This window comes from Hetaerina americana, unplaced genomic scaffold (assembly GCF_022747635.1).
Source record: "Hetaerina americana unplaced genomic scaffold, ioHetAmer1.1.p SCAF_10, whole genome shotgun sequence".
Lineage (NCBI taxonomy): Eukaryota > Metazoa > Arthropoda > Insecta > Odonata > Calopterygidae > Hetaerina > Hetaerina americana.
Genome location: NW_027286070.1, coordinates 49,802,614 through 49,813,384, shown reverse-complemented (window position 1 = coordinate 49,813,384; position 10,771 = coordinate 49,802,614).

Below are 10,771 nucleotides of genomic sequence, written 5' to 3'. Positions count from 1 at the left end.
AGCCATTTTATAGGTATTAAATCCTGAGTTTCGAGTAAATAAAATAAATATGAAATGTATTAGATATATTCAGATAGGAAAACAGAGATATTCGACTAGTGTTTTGATCGCCGGACTTCATCATACGCTTGCTTTGCGTTATATAATACGATTGCTACGAGTCACAAAATATTTATTTGACAGTTGTGTCTATCCAAAACCTACCTTAACCAGTAGACTTTTAAAACATAGAAACACAAAGAAAGGACTAACGTATGTAGTTTTAACGTTTCGATGGCACGACCGCCGTCAACAGAATCTATATATATATATATATATATATATATATATATATATATATACATTCAAACACGAAATCCCGCCAAACGGCGAATAAATACTCATATATACAGAAACATATATAAGGAAAAGGGATAGGAACACGTATAAAGGACGAACACAATAGAGGTGGGGAAGGCGGAATCGAACGGATCACAAGAGTAAAAATATTTCCTCAACCGGGACTCGAACACCGGATCTTTCCACTTGCCGGGCGGATGCTCTTAACCACTTGAGCTATGATATAAATTATTTTATTCGGTTCAGAATATTACAGAGTTTGTTAGCATTATGCATAATATCAGGTCACAGATTATGGGTACATCATGTTTTTCTTTAGTATAAGTGTATACATGGATACATATATGATACATATACCACATACATATCCACTTGTACATACATACGCACACATGCATATCCACACGCACATACATAAGCATATGCATACAGACGCATACTCGTGAATTTGACCATTAACATTTAGAAAGAAAAAAAAGAAAGGAAGACAAGGTCCACAGATATTAGGAGGGAGATTTTAGCTAGCAATGGAAAATTATGTATTGTAAGAAATTATCAACGGCAGGGTTGAAATTATCGATTCAATCAGTCATTCAGCAAAAAAAAAACTCTTCAACGATGGACGAAGTGTGTCCGGCACCGGGTGGCTACCGGACATCACTTCCCAGAGTTCTGATCGTGGCTAGCGTCGCTCCGGTCGCGACTCGACCCCGGGCGACGAGTGCTTCGCCGTTTCCCGGGACGCCTCGTCCAACGGGTCGACGAGCGAGGACGCGGCATTTCGCCGCATCCCTCCCCCCCGGCCTCGTCCGAAGAGGAAGAGCCAGCCGTGGTCTCCACGTAGAGCGGGTAACTCGGCAGCGTTCCACAGGGGGCCTTCTTCGAAGGAGCACCGCTGGGGGCCGCCAAGGGGCAGGACGCACCCTCGGGGAGGGTCGGAGTGGCGGACTGGGGCTCATCTGCGGAAGGGTTGTAGTCGGGAAAAATCAGGGGAGATAGTTGCTTGTGGTCCGTATCTTGAGAAGCGCTGGGAAGATCGTCGACACATTGACTGTCCTTAATGGGGAAAGAAGATGGGGTATGTGGGATTTTTGACTTTGGGAAACTTGTATGCGGGTCGACTTCCGGGGTCGGTGACGCTTCCTTTACAGTCAATGATAAAGGGGTCGAGGGATGAGCTGCTGGGGACTGGAAAACATCGCAATCAGATGCATCCTCCTCACCTGTCACCAGAGGTTCTTGGGGTGTTTGAAACCCGTGATGCAAGGATTGCGTAGCGAGGGCGTCGATGGCGAGAGCGGGGGGAGGGGGGGTGAAAGACCATCCCTCCTCATTTGACGAGCTCACGGAGACGGGGGCTGGAGGTCGTGTGATATTAGGCGAGGTGGTAGGTATGTGAACCATTTGTAGAACGGTATTCGAGACCAGGAGTTTGGGTTTGTCTGTCCTCTTCTTTTTCGGTTCCCTTTCCTCCGTTGATGATTTTCGCTCCCGCTGACATTTCCCTCCAATTGAAGGGAGATGCGGGGGACCAACGGGAGCAGCCGGGACCGCACCCTCGATGAGTAGAAGCGACCGCGCTCTCTCCTCCACAGCCACTTCGGGCTGATCCATCTCCACGGCGGCGTTAGGGTTGGAGGGCATCATCATTGCCTCCACATAGCTCTTACCTCCCTGGTTCCGAGGGCAGGTCTTGCGCTCGTGGCCTTCTTGATTACAGCGGGCGCAAGTGCGGCGCTGACCCTCATAGATGATGATGGCCCGGTTGCCGCCGATGTGGAGGTACGAGGGGATATTTCTCTCGACCGTCATCCGCACAACTCTGGTGCCAGTAAGCACCCGCGCCATATTTTCTCCCTCCCACCTGTTCTCCCACGAGCGATGTATTTTACCAAAGCGTTGGAGCTCGCCTGTTATGTCTTCCAATGGGGTCTCCACGGGGAGACAAAGAACCCTGACATTACACGGGCTGCCGGAAGTCTCTTCAATTGTTATTGTCGTCCTCTGGTCACTTAAAGACGGAAACGGTAGTTTCCGCGGAGTATTGTCTAAAATCCTAGTCATTGTAGCTTCGGTTGCCAACTTCAGGAATATCAAATGGCGATTGTATCCAAATTGGATCGCCACTATCTCTTCGGGTGTGAGGCCCAGCGACTCTAACGTGAAGAGGTGGACCTCCAACGGGGTAGGGGGCTTCGCCTTCTCGTCAACTTGCAAGGCGAGCGTGTTTAAACGGCGCACAGCCATTTGAAGAAATCAAATTCAGCACACTAGCATGAAGAAGGAAAGCGCAACAAAAAAAAAACGAGCACTTTAAAGGGAAATAAAACACTCACGAACGCTCCCTCCCCGCCACACGCACCCGGCGGTAGCAAACAAAAGGAGCCTAAGCTCTACACCAGGCGTCAAGGTCAGTCTTGATCCACTAAACAAAACAAAAGTACGGCCTTCCCGGCGGAAGAAGTCGAGAGTCAAACTGCGCGCTTCTTGATGAACTAGGCGGTCAACCGCCGCTCGAAACAAAACACGATCGGAACCTCGATTTCCGAGAGAGTCCGGCAGTGCCGCTCTCCAAACCCCGGCGACCGAAGCCTCGGACGCCGGCGATTTTAGACACTCGGTGAACACAGGCACGTCCTGCTATCAAGGCAGCTATCGAGGATATGTAATTTACCCTGAGATCCGTGGGTCTTATATGTCGCCAAGCGCCCCGATTCTTTAGCCAAGAGATGGCGTCAGGGGGCTGTTTCACCCACCATATTTTTCACCCAATATTTTTACTCTTGTGATCCGTTCGATTCCGCCTTCCCCACCTCTATTGTGTTCGTCCTTTATACGTGTTCCTATCCCTTTTCCTTATATATGTTTCTGTATATATGAGTATATATATATATATATATATATATATATATATATATATATATATATATATATATATATATATATATATATATATATATTATACTCATTCATATGTAAATATATATATATACACACACACACACACACATATATATATATATTTTTTTTTCTATATATATATGTATATATATATGTGTGGGTCGCGGTAGGTATATTTACATATATATATATATATATATATATATATATATATATATATATATATATATATATATATATATATATATATACATACTCATTCATATGGAAATAGATTCAATGAGCAAATATAAAATTTTATTTTCAATTCGTTATCATCACGAATTGAAACTAGAGATAGCCTGTCAAATAAATTTCTGCCCATTTGTGTCCAAGGGGATTGACTTTCACAATAAGTTCAAGGACTACGTTTTAAATACCATTCACTCACATTTTTCTCGTTTTATTTTTCCCATCCCGGCGGAAGATGAAATGCCATGCATACTGAATCGTGAGTATTGCTCCTTGGCGACATGATTTGGAAGAAATAGGATCACTTTTACATTTAAATTGATTCCTGAACCGAGTTCCTGCACCTAAACTCTCCTCAAGATTCTCCGAAAACCATTATAATACCAAAAATAAATAATTTGAACTATATTTAAGTTAGAATCAAATGATTATTGTTGGGAGAACAATTTCAGCGGTTTGAATTCATCCCAATCTATTTTCACAGGGAGTTGCAGTTTCGTGATTATTACACAAGAAAAGTAAACTGGAATTGTGGCACCACGGCAATAAAATCAGCAGGACGTGACAATATGATACGCCGGAGTCTTAGGGTAATTACGTAATAAAAATGGTTTTAGGCCTATGCTTCTTTCAACGCTCGAATGTGTACTTGTTGAATTCCAATAACCATCGCCGCCCGGGTTAGCTTGGTGAGTATCAAGCTTGCCGGCCAACTTAAGGGTCGCAGGTTCGAGTCCCACTATGGGCATGGATGTTTATACATATGGAATTATTTCTCATCGGTCTCCTTGATGGAATATTCTCCAACTATTACTTAGTCCACTGTCTAGTAACTAAGTCGTAGCTTGCTTCATTCAAATATTACTATGGCTAATGTACTGATATTGTTTTTTACTTTACCATTATTTTTTCTTGCAATATACACAACCAATCGAAATATTGCATAAATGTTTGATGTTCGTCATGGAATTAAAAAAAATTATATTATTAATCAATACCGCTGCATCATATGTAGATAAAATAAAAAATAATTTTTCAATATTATGGATGTAGGGGTGTATCGGTTTCAATTTTTTTTTTAATTAGCACATTACATTTACAAAGTTTCGGTAGCTGGCAGCTACCCGCAAATAGGTGCCTTGTCCAACACGTTTAAAAATAGAACAAAAAATTACAAAAACATACATACAAATACATATTATACAATATTTTAACATCAATTATCTTCAAAAAATTCCTGTATTGAATAGTAACACTTTTCAATTAAAATTTTCTTTATTTTTTCCATAATACTGTTTGTAATTATACCATCAAAGTGTTTTAATCTTACCCTGAACTCATTATTAATCTTAATGCCCATATAATATGGTGAGTTTTCTAAAATTTTTAGTCTTTACTTTAAATTTTATACATTCTGTGTGTAGATAATGATAATTTTACATTGATGATTGTTATTTGTAAGTAAACAGAGTTTGAGAATACTGCAACCATAGAGGGACTTATCCAGAGATCAGTCAAAAAGGTTGTGGGCGATGTGCCTTCCAAGACATTAAAATACCCTGTGCCCGCAAAATATAGCCAAAATGATATACAGTTTGGTTTGAAATCGAAGGAAATAATTCATTTTAAAAGCGCTGGTGTCCGATTTCAAGGGACGTATAATTTCTAAACTTGTTTTTGCTCCGAAATATGATATCAGGAGATTGCTGTTAACATTCGTGTCCCATAAAGTTTGATCACCCCATTTGCTAGCATGTAAGGGGAACCCGGCGATACCATGATTTTAACTATATTTTGAAGGAAAAGACTTCAGCAAATTTTACATTCCTGTGGACAAATCTTACAAATTAATCTGATGCCAAAGTACATCACCCCCAACTGTTCTACCTTTCTGAAACCTTTGGTTTGTGAGATACACACTCAATATGTTAGAAAACGAATTACAGTTTATGCCATCGCTAGCAAAAATGCGATCTGGCAGTCACTCATCCGTGTTTAGGTCATTGACCCCCTCTCGGCCACAACATCTGCCTACCCTGGGAGCACTCGGGTTTTTTAAAGTTTCCGATGGACTCGGATGAGAGTTGTGTGGTCTACTGCGAATTTCAAACTAGCGGGAATAATAATCGAGGAGTAGAGAGGACAGGAAGAGGTTTTCTTCATTCATCGGCGGGATGGGATCCATGGGAGAGGGGATGTGAAGAAAGAAGTAGAAAGGGGCAATTGCAGACGGAGGGAGGTCTGTGGAGGCGCGCGCAGGTCATCCCCCGTAGAGCGACCGGTTAAAATAAATATCTGATGTGAAAATTGGAGGGAATACTCTTTCTACTAATGCTCCAAAACAAATTTTGGACGAAGATAAAATTACGTAGCTTTCATAATACTCTTGTAAAACGCTTCCTAATCCATTTTCTTTCCGAATATATACATTTTATATGTTTTATTGACATTTTATTAAATAAAATACCTAGGGAGTCAATAAAAATTATTTAGGTAATATATTATGCAATCCTTACTATGAACTACAACCCTGACGTGATGGAAGGACTGGTGCTTTCTGATAACCCCTACAGCTCTGCTGGCGGCAGCAGCGATATTTACTTCTAGTTGGGTCATTCATACCAGATAGGCGGAAGGGTAGTGTAGGAGCCAGGTGAATGGTTGTCCTGTTCTTCAGTGAGGCGGCTGCCAAGGCGTCTGACACCAGTAATTGGTTTGTCACGTTAAAATACTATTGGGGAAGGAAACGGGAAACCACCTCAGTTATTATTCCCACGAATATAATGATGGATATCATAATGAACATGGGGGGGGGCTGGAAACTACGGGACTGGGCCCAATCGGCCGTGTGTCGTGTCTGGCAGCGGGAGAGGCTTCCACGGCCGTCATTTCGCGAAACCCTTGCCAAGATACAGCAAAAGCAGTGACACAGAAGAAGGAGTAAATTAGATAGCATAAGAACTTGGAATGTTAGGACAATGTTGAGGGTCGGAAAATTAAAGAATATAAGATGAGAGATGGAATGGAAGAGGAAGTATAGATGCTTTAGGTCTATGCGAGGTGAGATGGAAGGACAGCGGGGATTACTAGGGTGATTATTACAGTGTAGTGTAATATACAGTGGAGAGGACGAGAATTAGCGAGGGGTTGCCATGCTATTGAATAAAAAGTTAGGTACAAGAATAAGCGACTAATAGAATATCATTAGAAAAAATAAAAGTGGAACCAACGGATTTGGTCATTGTTCAGGTATATCGTATATGTCACTATGCAATCATAGGAAGAAAGAAATTGAAAGTGTGTTCAATCTTTTAAAAGAAATAACTGCGGGCGTTCCTGGAAGGAAACGTTTGATAGTGATGAAGCATTGGAACGCGGAGGTAGTTGAAGTAAGAGATGGTAGTGAGGTAGGTGACTACGTTTTAGGAACAAGGAATTACCGCGGGGAGAGTGTAATAGAGTTCTGCAGGAGATAAGGGCTAATCATCACTAATACTTGGTTTAGGCACCACAAAAGGCTTTGGTACCCATAAAAATACCTGGGGATTTAAGATAGATTAGGTCTATGCTTAAATGTACATGTCTCAGACTGCGCAGGAGGGAAACGGAAATTCCGGATGGCAGTGTTTGGAAGAGGTGTAAGTCAGGGTTGTCTCCGTTATCACCGTTGCTCTTCAACGTGTATGTGAAGTAAATGATTAAAGAATCATGGGAAGAACTGGAATTAGGAATGAAAATGGGAAGGGAATCCATAAAATCAGTTAGGTTTGCTAATGATCAAGGTTTGGTTTGTTAGTCAACCAAGGGATTACATGCATCTAAAATTCAGCACGATAGAATGGGATGAGTATAAATGTGAATTAAACAAAGGTAATGCGGTTTTTCAGAAAGGGAAAGGCTAAGTTAAATGCTAAAATTGAAGGTCACACACTAGAGCAGGTGGATTCCTATTTTCTGCAATTTACTCAAATGAAAAACTGTATTTTCATTATTAGGCTGAAAATATAAATAGCAACCCTCGTATGTAGGATTAGAGGGGAATTCTCTAGATGTGGCAAGGGGAATAGTGAATGACATTGGTGCTGTAGGCATGAGGGAAGATTGGGATCAGCTGGTCTCAACTTACACAGTCTAATTCCACAAATATTACCAAGAAACACTGACTTTCATCATTTATTCAGGGAGCATAATATGTGTTGGCCCATTCCATGTATTGAGGGTAACTACAATATCTCTAGTGCCACCGTTTTATGCACACTGTGAAAACTTTTGGAAAGCATCATCTATCAAAAGAAATTTTCTTCCCATTCATAATATTTAAAGTTTTTTCCCCAGTCTCACGCTCTTTAGCCTCTCCTGTATTTGTTTCTCACCTGGAGTCTTCATGATTTGTTTATGAGGGATGTTAAAGAGACCTTGCAGTCATCCTTGACACTAACTAAGCCAAGTATCTAACCCTCCCATCCTTAAATTAGTGCTGAACTTCAGTAGTTCTTGGTGATGTGCAAGGAGTCGGGCATTCTGAGTTTGGAGGCTACCATCCCCAGCCTACACTGCATTCTTGTGTCGGAAGAAATGTGAGCACATAGGAACTTAAATCAAGGAGCGCGAAAAAATTTATAATAATTTTGAAATTCTGTTTAATTTAGTCAGTAAACGCTTAGTATTTGTTTGTTTCACGGGCTGCGTAACTTAAGATTACTGTCATCCTCGACCCAGCCATTTCACACCAGTATGACAGTGGTGAACAGAAAAACGTTTTCATTGTGTTTAGTATTATTTCAAAGCCCCCAATTGTGTGCAAATCTTAGGTGGTTTTAGGGATTGCCCAAAATGAACATTATCAACATTACTATTCTGTAACCAATCTCAAATATGAATCTCAGAGTAATATTCTAACATTATTTTACTACTTAGCTCAGCTACATAAAATAATGCTTTTTTTATTTTAAATTGGAAAATTTGAAGACATTTAATTGTTTTCGCAGACTCAATTTATAATATGTATATGCACAAATTAAAATAAATGCTTGTGAATAACTTTTTTTGAATTGAAAATAAATACTGATGTTATTATTAGTTTCTCCATGCTTTATATTTCCATCAAATATGATTTCCTATGTTTAATTTTAATAGTATTGATTTATCTACTGCTAATTTCATTTTTTTTGTGAATTTTTAAGTTCTCTAAATAATTTTACATGTTAACATACATAAATAATATTAAATTGCATGTTTGATAAACCTATGCATAAAGAATATTAGAACATCGTCATTTCTATTAGAAATATCTGCATGGGTGAACAAAAGAAACTTTTAAATTAACTTTCAGCTTTTAGAAATGGGTCTCGGCTGTGTAATTTGAATCGTGATTAGTAAGTGTGAAAGGTATATTAGATATGTTAATCAACAGAAGATATTTAGCTACGCATGATTTTTTGTCTGTTTCAGGTAATTTTCATCTGAGCGGAACTCAATATTAATTTTGAAAAATTCTTTCTAGTGCAACCACATTACTGAATTTATGAAGTAATTCTTTAAATTTGTAAATGGGGGATACTTCTGATTGAGTAATCCGAAAACCCGAGAGCTATATTGTGTATAAATGATCAATTGTTCCAATAGTTCTTTATTTATTCTTTAATTAGGTCATGAACAGTGAAAGGTAGGCAGCGACTCTGACAATCTAATATAAGTATGATCTTGAAAATTATCTAAATTTTTGATGGAGCCCACATTCATTCCTTATTTCCCATATAGTTAATGAACGCAACCATTATTTAATTATAACTCTGGTCGCATATCGCTCAGAATCCGTAATTATTAGATTACGCTGAAGATCTCTACGATAAAATGGAATTTCTACGAAATACGGATTTGATGATACTGTTGAGTGTACAGCGCCACGTGGAGGACCAAGCCATTGCGGTGAAAACCGACGTCAAATTCTATTGGGCCCCTTTTAACCCTTTACCCATCTTGTTCGGAAGACTAGAATTTTCTTGGGCTGTAAATCGGAGGAAACGTGGGGAAGTGGCCCGTTCAAAGTCATGGTAGTGGGCGTGTGGGGGATTCGCCGAGCTGAAGACCGTTCAAGGTTGCCTCATGGTAAGAGAAATGGGACTAAGGAGAGTCAAGTTGAACGAAGGCTTCCACCTTTATTACAGTTGTGGGAAAAACAAATCCTCGAGAAAATAAAGTATAGTTTATATCCATATGAAATATATCCGCAAACATTGAACGGAATAATGAGGTATCATCGTTGTCATAAACGCTATAAAAAATATAAAATGGATAATAGGACTGAGTGATGCTAGCGACAGCGGAACTTGGATTAAGTTATAGATTTTTCGCTCCGCCAAACCGTATAGAAAGAGTCTTTTACCTCTCCGTGTTACATTATAAAACCTGTAGCCAGACAAGGTAATTACTGCATTAAGTACAACGCTCTCTGAAATAAAAAGGCACATTTAAGTGATGTTTGAAAAACCTCAAAGCATGGGCTGTTAGACATATTCCATGCATAATTTCGCATAATAATGCTGAAACAGTTGAGTTAAAGAATGGTAAAAATCTCATACACTCCCTCGAGAAGTTAATTTTCCTTGCCTCGGGGCAAAAATAGGTTTATAAACAGTGAGCCAGTCACACTGAAAAAAATGACCATCGCATGTAGCATCAATTAAAATATATGTTTTTAAGAAATTAAGCAGGTACCTATTTTAACCAGGGCTGTGTAAAAGATGATTCTTGTCCCCCGCCACACGCCCTTGCGGCGGCTTACGGGGTATTATGTAGATGTTATGTAGATGAAACGGTTGTAGTGATGGATAAACGGATTATCAATCTGAACATTCAAGTCTATTTGGAAGGTCCTGTCATGTCACCAAAAAAGTATTCATATAAAATATAAAAACAATATCTTTTGCGGAGATTCTTCATTCAAGGAGAAACTTAAAGGATCTTGTTTTTTTGCTCCCCGGATGCCGATCTGATTTAATTTACAATCTATGTCTTATTAATAGGTTCCTATTATTCGAGTATGCCAGCACTAAGAGAATTACAAATCCTCACGCTCAACGTATAATCATAAAATGGTATTCTTATTTTTAAAAGAGTATTACCTTAACGTCATTCAAAATTTATTGGAAAAGTCTTTCAAAGAAACTCATCAAAAAGTTGAAAACTGCAAAAAATCTCTTCTCAAAATTCAGTTGAACTACCAGTTACAACTTGCATGCTTATTACTTGGTTTTAGAAATGCTGCACTAGTTTCCCGCACGGCGCGGGATTTTACATG